Source organism: Ovis aries, chromosome 1, assembly GCF_016772045.2.
Source record: "Ovis aries strain OAR_USU_Benz2616 breed Rambouillet chromosome 1, ARS-UI_Ramb_v3.0, whole genome shotgun sequence".
Taxonomy (NCBI): Eukaryota; Metazoa; Chordata; class Mammalia; order Artiodactyla; family Bovidae; genus Ovis; species Ovis aries.
In genome coordinates, this window is record NC_056054.1 from 21380307 (window position 1) to 21395403 (window position 15097).

General features: G+C 45.8%; 1 pseudogene; it reads right to left on the bottom strand.

Annotated features, from left to right (window-relative positions):
* Window positions 1–299: 299 nt before the first annotated feature.
* LOC101105368 (cytochrome P450 4A11-like) lies at window positions 300–14624 on the bottom strand (annotated as a pseudogene).
* Window positions 14625–15097: the final 473 nt, after the last annotated feature.

Consider the following 15097-nt stretch of genomic DNA (forward strand, 5'->3'; position numbering starts at 1 on the left):
AAGGGGGGAAACACAGGGAGAGAGTAGACAGAATGGAGGAGGGCTGATGATTGGGATTCAGGTGGGCAATGAGAGATATAAGGGGTCAGAGACAGATGGAGAGAGAAGCAGATAGGATCCTACAGACAAGTGAGATGAGGAGGACAGAAAGTTTGCTGGGCAGGAAGCAGGAGATGAGGCAGGCTGGTAGGTGGGCAGATGGAAGCAGGAAGTGGGCAAAAAGGCATGGACAGGAGAGAGATACAGCAAGGCAGGTTGACAGACAGGGGCCCTCAGAGCTTGTGCTGTCCACAAAAGGATCAGAGGATCTTCCTGAGCCACAAGTAGATCCCATTTTTAGACTTCAACACAAGTTTTCAAATGGGCACTGGGACTCTTGAGGGATCTGGTGCCAGTTCAGATCGAAGCAAGGTCAGGGCCACAGCCACCTTCAACTCATTCATGGAAAACTGCTTCCCAATGAAGTTCCTGGGTCAGGATGGGAAAAGGAAGTGAGCAGAGGCTTTTGACACCTGCTGGAGACAGGGGTTCAGGGCTGTCCTCCACATGACCAAACCATGATCCCTTCCCTATAAGTCACACTGAACTTGCCACCCAGGCCTTGGTCCACACTCTCCCCCTGTCTTTTGACAAAGCCCACCTCTCTAAAAACTAGCCCCTAACTCCCACTTATGCTCTCAGCAAGAAATCCTGTTGGGGAGCACCTGAACTCTAAGCACAGAATCAAGTCAAGCAAATCAGGAAATGTGAATGAGAACTTTGTTCACTGGTTCACAGGCAGTTTCTGGTTTTAGGCCAGGCCAGGACACTCTATGGGACAGGGTGGGCTTCACACTCAGGCCCTCACTTTCTATGGCAGACAAATAGGGGTCCCCATTTCCAGAGAGGACAAGAGAGGGTTGTGCAGGGAATCAGAATGGCAACAAACAACTTCCTTGTTGGGACATGAATTAGTGACCCTGAGCCTGCTGGACAATTTGCCTCCCAGTTAATTAATGGATTGGTCTCTTGTATCCCCTCAGCCCTTCAGTCAATCTGCTCTAAATCTTCCTATTCTACTCTAGAAGTGACCCCCTAACTAACCATCCTTTGGTCTCCTTGCCTGACCTTTTCAGCCTCCCTGCATCTCCTCTCTCTATTGAAGCCACGGCAGCTCCAGGCCTGTTCTGTTCCCCACCACAAGGAGGACATCACCCAGTGCTACAACTGTATCACAGCTCTCTCTGGATTGTTCCTTACTCATCTGGGTCCTGTCCAGCTGAGAGAGCTTCTTGTTACGTAGGTTGATAAGGATACCAGGGCCTTCAAGGAGGAGAAAGGGACAAACCCATTTTTTCCCCTTACATTCCTTCATCTTAGTCACATAAGACATCTTTTTCTTAAGCTCTGAGTTGTTATAGTAACAATCTAAATTGCCTAAGACTAACTTTCTTTAAGCCCAGAGCTGATGGTTACAGAAAACAAAACAAAACAAAACAAAACAAAACATATCTTACTCAAGGGTATGTTTTTCCTTAAGCTTGTACTAATGATTGTATAACAACAATGTATCTTGATCCAGGACATGTTTCTCCTTCTTAACAGGAAACTTCTGACTAATCCTATTATCTTAAGATGTATGTTGTGGGAGTGGGTCTGATAAGACCTCTACAACCTTGAGACATTCTTTTGAAAAAGTATATAAATCTTTTACAAGTGATTGATCAGTTTTCCCAGCACCACTTGTTAAAGAGATTGTCTTTTCTCCATTGTATATTCTTGCCTCCTTTGTCAAAGATAAGGTGTCCATAGGTGCGTGGATTTATCTCTGGGCTTTCTATTTTGTTCCATTGATCTATATTTCTGTCTTTGTGCCAGTACCATACTGTCTTGATGACTGTAGCCTTGTAGTAGAGCCTGAAGTCAGGCAGGTTGATTCTTCCTGTTCTGTTCTTCTTTCTCAAGATTGCTTTGGCTATTGGAGGTTTTTTTTTTTTTTTTTTTTTTGTATTTCCATACAAATTGTGAAATTATTTTTTCTAGTTCTGTGAAAAATACCATTGGTAGCTTGATAGGGATTGCATTGAATCTATAGATTGCTTTGGGTAGTATACTCATTTTCACTATATTGATTCTTCCAATACATGAACATGGTATATTTCTCCATCTATTTGTGTTCTCTTTGATTTCTTTCATCAGTGTTGTATAGTTTTCTCTCTATATATATAGGTCTTTTGTTTCTTTAGGTAGATATATTCCTAGGTATTTTATTCTTTTTGTTGCAGTGGTGAATGGAATTGTTTCCTTAATTTCTCTTTCTGTTTTCTCATTGTTAGTGTATAGGAATGCAAGGGATTTCCCTTGTTAAAACTAGCAACACTCTCTGCCTCCTTCTGATGTTTATGTAAGATGCTTTCTCTGCTCCTTTTGACTGTAATAAAACTTTTGCCACACAAAGCTCTGAGTGACTGAAGCCACCTGTCTGGTCCCAAAGTGAAATTCTCTCCCTCAGAGATCATGAATCCAATACAGCTTACTGTAAGCTATCACAGCTCCTCTTCCTCAACTCAGCTTCTCTTGTTGTCCCTTCCCCCACCTCCACAGACCACATGCTCAAGGCTCAATCCAGTGACCACCACCTTCACCACCTCTGCTCGCTGCACCTCTCCCCTCCTCAAGGCACCTCAAGGCACCATTAGTGTTAACTCAAGGACATATCACATCCAGTGCCTAGCACAGTGCCAAGATCTTCTAACCTTCCACAGTCTGCGCAATGAATGAGTGAGTGAAAGAGTGGGTGTGTGAATGGTGTCTGTCTTGAGTAGACATGTTGATTTGTTGATAGAGAGCTCTGAGGGAGGATGGCGTTATCCTCTCTGTGTTTCCATCTCCTAGCATAGGCCTTGGCACATGAAGACATGCTTAATATATGCTTTCATATTTAAACAAGATTTAAAGGAAATCAGTCCTGGGTGTTCATTGGAAGGACTGATGCTGAAGCTGAAACTCCAATCCTTTGGCCACCTGATGCGAAGAGCTGACTCATTTGAAAAGAACCTGATGTTGGGAAAGATTGAAGGCAGGAGGAGAAGGGGACAACAGAGGATGAGATGGTTGGATGGTATCACAGACTCAATGGAGATGAGTTTGGATAAACTCTGGGAATTGGTGATGGACAGGGAGGCCTGGCGTGCTGTGGTTCATGGGGTCTCGATGAGTCAGACACGACTGAGGGACTGAACTGAACCGAACTGAAAACAACCTAAATGGAATGACAGTAAGATATATATTAATTCTGACCTAGGAATCAAGCTTCTGAGTCCCTCTTGTCCTCTAGTGGCAGCTGCATGACATGCAGCCATGTCTACAAGGAAGGACTGGACCCTAGTGCAAATTAAATCCTAGAACCAATTCAGGAAGACAATTGGCTTCAAACCTATTCTGTGAAGGTTGATTCACTAACTGAAAATTTCACAGAACTGTAGATTCAGGAAACAACAACAACAACTGGTTCTTACTAAGAAGTTGCAGTTATGAAAGTTACTGTTTCAGGGGATGATCTTACAATTTTCACCGTAGTCATTCTGGATGTGTCATCCACCTTAATCATCATTTAAAGTGTGCTTTATATTTACATGCAAGGAACTTTTCAAAGGCTTACGTTAAATACAAAATAATGGATGTTTCTCTCACAATTGCTTGATTGTCCTCCACTTTATGCTTTTTGCCAACGTTAGACACTATAGAATTTGGGAGTGTGGTATATAACCCACCATACTACTACTAAGTTGCTTCAGTTGTGTCCGACTCTGCGACCCCACAGATGGCAGCCCACCAGGCTCCCCCGTCCCTGGGATTCTCCAGGCAAGAACACTGGAGTGGGTTGCCATTTTCTTCTCCAGTTTTCCTTTAAAATAACCCACCATACATATAAAGAATTTGGGCAACTTGAAAAGGTATCACATTTGTATGAATATTTAGTTAAAGATTTGTTAGAGTCCCCCAGAGAAATAGAGAACACACTGACTGTGTAACTTTCTTCAAAGGGCAATTGTAACTGATCACTAATATGACTTGAACCTCCAGGACAGCTGGGAAGAAGGAAGACAGCTGGGAGTCCAAATCCATGGAAACATAATATATACAATGAGAGGCTGATTGGTGATTTAAGCAGAAAAGGTAGTGCTCTGACTAAGAATGTGGGAAGAAAGAGTCATCTGCCTTTTAAGATAACTGATAATTGCAAAGAACTAAGCATCTGAAGATTAACTTTCATGAAAACTTCTGATGCTAAAGTCATACTCCTAAAGTGAGGAAATCCCCAGAATACTTTGAAACAGCCACTGACATGGAAATGTGGCCAGTTATTGCAGAAGTCAGGAGATCAAAGTCATTGCAGTGGGTCCTGAAAGCCTTCTTATACCTGGAGACCCACCTCCGCTTCTCAACACATCAACATACAAGGACAAAACTGCATGTACCACATCTGAATGTAGACAATCACACATACCGGATAGCAACCAGTGACACCTGATTCCCCAAGTACAGAGGCCTCACCTGAATCCTCCTGAGAAGGGCAGGAAGGCATGGCTGTGTCGAGTAGAACCTGGTGCAAACCGGAATGGGTCAAACACCTGCAGAGAGAGCACCAGGGCCAGGACAGATGGGGTCAAACTTCTTGTGTCAATCTATCAGGGGACAAGAATCCCAGAGGAGGAGCAGCAGAAGGGATTGGTGTGGAGAGAGCATCCCATCCCCTCCTCCCACCACCATCTTACCTCCAGATTTGGCCACACCTTTGGGTTGTATAAAGCCCATAAAAGGATAGGGGAGGATGATTCCTATGGGGAAGGGAGGAGAGAGAGAAGCCTGATGGTTCCCATGGAGCAGTGGGCATGTGCTGGCACAAAGTGTCTTGGATCACTCTCCATTGCTCTGAATGAAATGATGCCCTTGTGAGACTGGTGGGCTGGGCATGACAAATCACATGATCACTGTTTAGGAGTAGGTAACCAGGGCCCAGGACTGAGAAGTTAAAGAATTGGAGGCTTACATATAGGAGCAACTCAGATGACAAGTCACATTTATCAAGTGCCATCATGACCCTTTGGAAATGTGCAGTAGCTCATTTAGTACTCACACAGCCCTCAAGGAAGGCAGTCATATCCCCAGGTGGAGAGGAAGCACCTGAGCCTCGAGAGGTTAACGGATGTGTCTATGATCTCATAGTTAGGAAGGGGCAGGGCTTGGATTCAGGCCCACTGGAAGGGGAGCTGATGGTTGGCCTCCAGCCATGGTAGGTCATCAGATGCTCTCTGCCATTCATAGGAAGGCCTCAAAAAGAAGTCCGTGTGACCCCTGGCGGTGATTTCGCAGAGCTCCCTCCTTAGAGCCCATATGGAAAAAACAATCTCTACCTGTTTCTCTCTGCTTTTGCTTCAAGCCTTTACAACTCAAGGAATTAAGAACTCTAGGACTACTACAAGACCCCATCCAAAGCCCAGCAGTTGCTTATTGAGTGTTTGCTGCTTCAGATTCTGCATCAAGCACTCTTCAAAAGTTGTCCATCAGTTCAGTTCAGTCACTCAGTCGTGTCTGACTCTTTGCGATCCCATGAATCGCAGCACGCCAGGCCTCCCTGTCCATCACCATCTCCCAGAGTTCACTCAGACTCAAGTTCATTGAGTCCGTGATGCCATCCAGCCATCTCATCCTCTGTCGTCCCCTTCTCCTCCCGCCCCCAATCCCTCCCAGCATCAGAGTCTTTTCCAATGAGTCAACTCTTCGCATGAGGTGGCCAAAGTACTGGAGTTTCAGCTTTAGCATCATTCTTTCCAAAGAAATCCCAGGGCTGATCTTCAGAATGGACTGGTTGGATATACTTCAAAGCAAATATTAACTATCTTGAGGCAGAAACAATAGTCATGCCATTCCAGAACTGGAAGAGCCCATGTGGGGCTCTGAGGTCCTGTGTGGTCTTGGAGTGGACTTAGGTGAGTGGTGAGGTGAAGTTCATACCTGCAGGTAAGGCGCGTCCCTCATGGAAGGTGATGGGCTTGCTCAACTCTCTGGCTTGCTGGGCACTGGGGGATAGAGTCTCAGTGCCTCCTTGATGTACATGGTGGTATAGGGCATCTGGTCTAGGTGGTCCTTGAAAAGAAATGCATCTAAGGGTGGGCAGGACAGGACAAGCAGGGATTCTCTCTAGCACAGATGGGGCAGGGTTCTTCTATCTCCTGGACACTGACCAGGTGATGGAAGCACCATCCACCAGGAGGCTCTGGATCTCTTCCTGGCACCTCTGCTGATGCACAGGGTGGGAAGCCAGTGTATAGAGGATCCAGGAGATGCCACTGGCTATGGTGTCGTGACCCTTGAACATGAATGTGTCCACTTCGGCATGGAGGTCCTCATCAGAGAAGCTGCTCCCCTTCTGCATCTGTGGAGGCAGGGCCAGAGTGTAGGGTCTGCCCTTCCTATGCACTTCTGCCCAAAGGCTCAGGCCTCTCTTGCTCACACTCACTCTGGCAAAGAGGAGGATGTCCAGGAAGTCCAAGTGCCTCCTGCCCCTCACCTTCTCCAGCTCTCCCTCCTTCTGCAGGTGAGCCTTCCTCTCCTTGATCACTGCATCTGTCCCAGAACAGTGGTTCCCAGACATAGCTGAGGACTCTGGTGGCCCATATGCAGCACCCATCATAGACCCATCTGCCTCTCAGGCCCAGTCTGGGTGCCAGGTGGATGTGGGTGAGAGTGGGACTGGGTGAGCATGTCAGGACTGAGAACTCCAGTATCATCTACTCCAGGTAGCAATCCCTGCAGTAACACAGCACATGGAGGCTCTGTCTGAATGCTGTTGGGAGGGGGTCTCACTTAGTTATCACCAACATGGTGACTCCTGTAACTCCCTATTCAACACCTGACACCCTGACCTCTGGGTTCCCAGTCCCTGCAGCATGCAGGTGTGTGTCAGATCCTGAAGAGGAAGCAGGAGTGTGGGCTCTGCCTGGGGGTCAAGGCCAAGCCCTTTCACATGTGCCTGATGTAGGTGTGTGGAGCAGCCCACAAGAAGGAGGAGAACCTGTGTGTTGATGGGTGAGCTGGCAGGCCCAGTGGTTCCAGTGGCCTTCAGGTGTCAGCCTGTAGATGAGGTCTTTCTGGTGGAATACATTTTTCATTCAAGAAATATCAGAATTGTTGAGATCAATATATATCAAAATATATCAAAATATCAGACTGTTGAGATCCCTGACAGCCTGGATGTAGGACTTGGAGTTCCTGAAGGGAGAGGATGCAGAAGAGACTGGAGTTGAGGGAGCCTCTGACCTGGAGAGGGATTAGGGCTCTGGGTCGAGGATTCCTCAGTCAGTAGGGAGAGGCAACATCTAGGCATTGTCATTTCTGTCTTACCCTCTGAAAACCCTCATTATTTACAAGTGTCCTAAGGAGCCGGGCTTTTCCCTGTATAGGAATCAGGGACCTGTGACTGAGTCAAGAATAGTCTGGGTGGTATTTGACCATGGTCCACGTTTCTCTGCAGAACATTAATTTTTGTGCTGAGAAACATCCCTGCTGCCCTTACTGGCTCTCAGATAAGTCCTCCCCAGCTGGTGACAACAGGACTCTGCCCTTGGAGTGCCATCACTGACCTGTCAGTCTGGATGCTGCACTGGAAGCTGAAGGTGCACTTCATGATGGTGTCCAGGGTCATCAAGGAGACATGTCTGAAGATCTCTACATGTGAGTCCTGGCTGATGAGCTCCTACTTGTCTTGTGGAGAGGCAGATTGACTCTTCTCTGCTCTTCCAGAAGGCCTGTGCTGACAAGGCCAGGCCCTCTCTGTCTCTACCTATTTACATGAGATTTCCTCACTCTCTAAGCAGATGTGTTTTAGCAACTGAGGCTAAACATATGTGTGTAATATGATGCCAGTTTCCTATGAATATTTTATTATATAAATTGACATGGTCTCTCATAATATTTGAGCTAATTCTTAGTTTTAGCAATAATTTATGATGATAAACATCCTGTGGCAGAGCAAAAAGCATAGTTTCTTGGGGACAAAGGGGGAATCAAAATCGACAGTAGGTCAGGTGACGTCCAACACTAGTAAGCAAATATTTAAAGGCAAGGAAAAGCCTAAGAAGCTCTATTAGAGCTCCTAGGAAGGGGCTTGACTTACTTCAGTTCCTTTCATTTGTCCAATATTAGCTGAGCCCAGGTGGTACCTGGTCTGGATCAGGGATGATGTTTGTGAAGACCCACTGACTCGATGGATGTGAGTTTGAGTGAACTCTGGGAGATGGTGATGGACAGGGAGGCCTGGCATGCTGCGATTCATGGGGTCACAAAGAGTAGGACACAACAGCGACTGAACTGAACTGAACTGAACTCTTTGAGTGTAGACCTGGTTTCATTTGCTCCCTTGAGTGGCTCAGTGCCACATAGAAGCCCTGGACCCAGGTAGAGCCCACTTGGGTAACATTCTGGGATGTCCACTCTTCCACTGAAGCTGCCATTGCTCAAGCCAGTCATGGCCAATTTGTGCTGCTGTCCTTCTTCTAGTCTTCTGTGTCAAAGACTTGAGATGAGATGAATGTGCATCCTGAATAACTTCCTTTCCTTTGTTGAGGAACAAATTGTGGATCCAAGTTGGTGCCTGCATGTTCCTCTGTCCCATTCAGTTTTGGTGAGCACTGTCTCTTATGAAGTTCTAAATTCATCATTCTGGGGACTGTATCTGATGGATGTCTGAGGGACACAAGCGTCTGAGAGTGGACTTTGTCAATTGCATTGAATGGGAGTGGGTACTGGCAACAAGGGTTGAACTCACCAGCATCCTTTGGACAGAGTGGGTCATGAGTCCCATGTAGGGCTTCAGGATGTCATAGTGGAAGGCTGGGGTCAGCATCCACCAGTGCTGGAACAACGTCTGCCCCTCCAACAGCAGCAAGCCTGTCCCTGGACCACAGATGGGTGTGTATGGGCATCAGGGAGACTGGGGCCAACTTGGGAGGAATGGAGTATGTCAGGAGAAGGCTCATGAAGAGCAAGAGTTGGAAAGGCAGTACATCTCAGGGAAGTTAATTTCCAGTATGTCTGTCCCTAGGACATGATTATGACAGCAGTGAGATAGAAGTGGATAAACAGTAGTGTGTGTGTGTGGTGGTGGGGGGGGGGCAGGTGAATGAAGGATTTACCTAAAAGTCAGGCTGAGAACATTGGAAAGGACAGAGAAGAGATGAAGTAGAGGCTCAGCTTCAGGAGGGCTCTCAGCACTATTACAAAGGATGAATGTTGTATTGGAAGAAGAGAAATAAGGCTTGATTTAGAGATGGAGGTGGTGACCGGGTGCCTGGCAGCAGTTCTCCATTATGCAAAGTGGAAGCTCTTTTTAACCTAACTAGTAGGTGAAACACTGTTGTATTTAAATGTACTTACCAATCCAGGGAATTAGGAATCTGTAGATATTAAGAGACTTTGGGCCTAAAAAGTAAGGAAGAAAAGTTGACGGGACCAAAAAAGTCAGGGAGCCCCCAGAGCAGCTGAGGTCCAGGCCATGGTGCTCCCCTTTCTGGTGCTTGTCAGATGGCAGTCTGTCTCAATATACCCGCCACTTGCCTCCCAACACTGACTCTCTCTGTCCAGATAGTCACTGTGAGCCCAGGAAGGCAGACTCAGTGTTCTGGGAAAAGAACATCCACAGGACCAAGAATGGTGAATTGCCATGAAACGTTAGCTCTGTTCAGTGCCTTAGAATAAGACAGAACCTGTGGGTGTACTATAATTTGTGGTGGTTTGGCCATCCCATGACCAAGGAGAGGCAACTGTGAGAGGTGGTCAACCTTGATCAGTGTGGATAGGGAACTGTCTTCCAGATCTGGGATCATTTCAGTTTGGCTGTAATAAGAAGAAAAGTAAGAAATAAAAGAGAAGCCAGCCTCACCCAGGTGTTTAAGCATTTAGAAAGAGTAAATAATGTTGTCTTTAGTCTGGCCGGTGTGTTGAGGAATGTTTGAAAGAGTTCAGGCCTTGATGTCTGAAGGGCCAGTCTCTTCTGGAATTTCACACCCAGGGGCATGTATTCAAGGGAAGATTTTCTCCTGCTGAGGGTTTCCCTCTCACCTGACCTCCCCAGGACCACGTTCATATAGTCAGAGTCGTAGATCAGAACTATGGCCATTGTCCCCTACAGCCAGCGAACACGTGCACTCGGGTATGTCTCTACCCTTTTCAGTAGGGCTTGCAGCTCACTGTCATCTTGGAATTATAAGCAAAGAAAAGACTAATCAATAAAACCCTTCTTTCAGTGCCAGGGTTGGAGTCGTGTCAAGGGTAGGTTGGGGTATCAGGAGGTTACTCTGGATCCATCAGCAGAACTAAGAGTTCAGAACTGTTTCTTTTGACTTGGGCTGTGATCCAGACCTTGCTGGCTGTCCACCTTTGATGCTTAGACCAGATTCTGTCCCATTGTTGGGTAGACTTAGGCCACCACTACAAAGTGCTTACAGACACCTACATCAGGGGTTGACTCCATGGTGCACAAAACTTTTGGAAGTCATTTGGATAAAATTTGCATGAGCAGTTAGTGATAATTCATAACACTTGGTAAACAGTTTTGTCTTATTTTGTTTATTTGAAGAAGAAAAATAGACTATATTTTAAAAATTAAGCTATTATTTAATTTCATTTTGCCATACTGACTGTTATATATCTTCAATACTGTCACAGCATACATGTAAATGTTAATATAAAAGGGTATTTAGAATATATATGGCAAAGTGAAAAAATTAAACTATGTGTGTATAATGTTATTTTACATATTGAGTGTGTGCACAGTTGGGGGACAAATTCTGGATGTATATATGAAAGTGGTTTTTGCTGGGAGCCAGTGTGAGGAACTCCGCCCATGGCAAAGGTCATGAGGAAGGAGGCTTGGCATACGCAAAGGCGTGATCAAGCCTCAGGAAACCCCCTGTTCCCGAGCATCTACCCCAAAACCAGAGTCTGTTTTATGCTCTCACCTACACCTCTGACTTTACAGTGGGTCCTCCCCCATAACCGTTTCTCTCGGAGAAGGAGTAAGCGTGCAGCTCCAAGGCAATAAAAATTCCTGGGCGTGACAAGAGTGTTTCAGCTTCCAGACTGCTCTGAAGGTTATCTAGCCCACCTGTATAGGTTTGTCCAGCCACATGTGATTGTTTACAGCCTCCCAACCTGAAAGGCATGAGATGTTTTAGACTTACTAAAGGCAAATTCTTTTGGGGAGTTAGAAATTATTAGTATAGTGGGTTGGTTAGGAATTATATTGGTGAAAGGTTTTTTTCATTTGTTGTGCCAATGATTACTGCTAATTCCCTGCCCTGGGTGTGACAAGGGTGTTTCAGGTCAAACCTCTCTGCTGACAGACTAGCTTGTGTGACAGGATTATCCATACTCCTGCCACTACACACATGATTGTTTACTACCTCTCAACCATAAACAGCACAGAGAGTTTTGGAGTATTTTGAGAGTCTTAATTAGCACAGGGCTTTTCTCATTGTTGAGTCAATGATTGCTGCCAGGCCTCCATATCCTTAGGCACCTGGGAATATATTAATCAATGTATTTGGAATATAGAAAAGGAAATATAGTAGTTTTAAGGTTAGCAGTACTAGACTTTTTGAGTTAATGAATTTTCTCTTTTGTAATAGATCACTGTACTTTGTTATAAATCACTGTGTCCTTGCTATGTAAAAATGTAACTTTATCACTATCTTAAGACTAAATAGATCTTAAGGGGAACATTGGTGAAAGGATTTTCATTTGTTGGGTTGATGTTTGCTGCTAAATCTCCATGTTCCCTGCCCTTATAATGAATATAACTAGCATATAGGAGAAATAAGTATTAACCTTTAAGCATATAGGAGAAATAAGTATTAACCTTTAAGATTAATCATGTTAACCTTGGGTTAAATAAATTCCTTTCTTGATTGTAACTCACTACACCCTCACCCTATAGGAATGCAACTTTATTTGGCGGGTGGTGCCTGGTTTAAGAAAAAACACCCTTGGAAGAAACAAGTTTTTTGGTTATCAGAAAGAAAGGATCATAAAATGTCAGCAGGTCTCATGGCCAGAAGATGATGTAAAATCCCTAAGACCTTTTATGTGAAGCACCTGATTTTCATAAAGGTCAGGACTGCTGACCCCCGTGTGACTCTGTATTCATCCCTATGTGTAACAAAAGGTATATAAGCAAACCCAAAAATAAAGAAATTGGATCAGTTTCTGGAAAGACTGATTCCCCCATGTCGTTTCTTTCTTGCTCCCCGTTTTTCTAGCTGAATTCCCATCTGGAGCATGGATGCTATTCCACGTAAACCAAGTTATTCACCCTCTTTTTCTCCACTAATTTTCCTACTACACTATTCATTTCTAATCTCTCTATATATCTGTAATTAAATATGTACTTTTCCAAGGACGCTGATGCCGTCCCCACCTTCGAATCACCCTGGATCCACGGGGGCTGGACCCCAGCAGGTTTTGAAATAAGATTGTGAAAATAGTTGGATTTTTAATCTCATATCATTTACTAATATTCAGAAACATTTGTGCACTTCCCATTGCCTAGAGAAATCTTTGTAAACTCCTGATTGTGGACCACAAAGCCCTTTCCTTTATGTTTTATTGTCTCTTTTGTTGCCCTTGTAGGGCTGGCGATTCCACAGGACCCATTGCTCTGCCCCCAAGATGCTGCTGCCAGCGCTCCTTGCACTGGCTCCACCTGCTCACTCTCAAGGTCTTTGCCTATGTTCTTCCCTCTACCCATCCTTTTTGCCACAGAGCAACTGCTCCTCCTCAACTTTGGAGACTCAGCTTTGTTTTGTTATCCCTGGATTTCTCATCAACGGTTCGTCCCCAGCATGTTCCATAGTCAAATTGTCTTTATTTCATTGACTTCTGTGTAACTCAGAGCAACCCTTTGCACTTTTGTATCTGATCTCTGCCTGCACCCTTCTCCCATCAGGACTCAGGAGCTCTGAGGCAATTTGTCTACTGTGGGTCATGTTCCTTCACTAAGCTTTTGTTTACTGAGCATTTACTATGTGCCAGGCACAGATTTAAGGCACTGAACTAGGATGCAGCTCTAGATGCTTGTCTGTTTGGAGCCTGGAGGGGAGTGGAGCAGACTGAGAGATCAAGTGGCCATAACAGGAGAGCATCATGAATGTGTGATGGAGGGAAGACGAAGCCTCAGGGGAAGCTTTGGGAAGGGTGCCTAACTCAGAGCCGGATTTAGAAAGCTCTTTGTCCTGAACTTGCTCATTAATCAAATCATCATTTACCAAGATGCTTTTGGGCTACAAAGATGAACCAGAGGTGGGCTTTCTCAGAAGGAGCTCATAGCTATGACATTGCAGATAGAAATAGCTGAATCTAGTCAGCTCTGCCTTATGAGAAGGATCTGCAAAGGACAAAGAGTTTTCCTCTTCACTCATGGGTGACCAAGGAAAATACCTGAGAGGAGATGGCTTGGGGTTGGGCTTTGGTCCATAGAAATGAGGGGCAAGGTCATTCCAGGGAGAGGGCCCATGGGAGCCAACTCCCAGAGGCTGGAAAGCACAGGCAGGTGGGGTGGACCCTGAGTAACCTGAGGTGCAGGAAATTAGGAAGGAGAGAGATATACTGGGCCAGCCTGCATGGGACTTGGCTGTTTCCAGTTCTTGTCTTTGTCTCCACTCTGCACTAATTGTGCATTCAAGAAAGAGAGGCCTCAGCTCTCTGCAACCTGTGATTGTCTCCTGACACTTGTTTAAGCCACAGACCCTTGGTGACCCCTCTCCATCTGACTTTGCTCAGAGATCCCCCACCTCACAGGCTAGTGCTGCCATTGATGAGTGTGGCAATGCTGCTCCTCCAAGCCTGAAAGCTGTTCATTTTCCTCCTTCTGTCCCTCCACACAATGGTCTGACACCACTCTGTGCAGGCTCTGTGCTGGGTGCTGGGGGTGAGGAGGATTACAGGCTCAGTTCCAAGAGTTCATAGTCCAGAGAGAGGACACCAGGCAGGCAAACTCACCCTGTTGATTGTGCAACTCGAATGTCAGTTCTGTTTAGCTGGCCCCATCCTGGAAACCTCACTCCTGTGTGCCAACAACTGAAATCATGAGTTGCAAAATCCCTTAGTCTGATCAAGGCAAGTAGGTTTGTCTTATGGCTACTCAGCAGGTGAGCCTCTTTTCCTGTGACCTAACACTGTCATAGATTTCTCTCTGTTGTCTCCTGGGCAGTGAACCCACAGGGCTGATCCATCAGATCGATGTCAGTGCTTCCAGACAAGCACAGGACAAGGTATGAATTCACTGACCATGATAATGCTCTACATCCCCACCCCTCCCAGCCCTTCCAGTCCCTAATCTAGTTCCATCCTACCTCCTGCTTGTACCCACAGAGCCAGTTGGGAGGAGGAGATGGGAACTGATGAAGGGTTTTGAGCAGCCACTGTCTGCGCAGGTAGAGCTGTGCCACCTTGAGCAGAAGCAGAACCAGGCCGAGCAGGGAGACCACCTGCAGAAGCCCAGAGACACTGCCCAGGGCTCTGGTCAGGCTCAGCTCAGAGACACTCATGATGCAGTGGTTTCTGGATCGCTGACTGTCCCTGACTGTGGCTGACCTTCCTGGAGCACCTAGCTTGGTCTGGGAGGATCTCCCCACCCACATAGGGGAGGATGAAGGTGAAGGCAGAGCTCAGACCTGGGCCTCCAGAGTCGTTATTGGCTTTTTTTTTTTTTTAAATTTAAACTATCTCTTTTTTGTCACAAAATGTAAGTGTTAAGTAGTTAGAATAGGAAAAAGGAGTCCAAAATAGCAGTGGCTTAAAGACAAAGAAAGGAAAAAGCCCATGAAAATAGAACAAAGGAAAGTCCAAGGACTGGAGTGAGAACCTCAGGTGAAGTAAACAGCCCTCCTGGCTAGCCTAGTTTACATAGGGCAAGCTCAAGGGGAGGAGAAAAAAACATATAAAAAGAGGAGCCAAAACTGAGCCTCTGGCTTCTCTTCTCTTCGTGTCTTTTGGGTCTGTCTGCCCTCACTCCCTGAGGATGTATTTTCCTTTGCTTGAAATAAAACTGAGCTGTAAC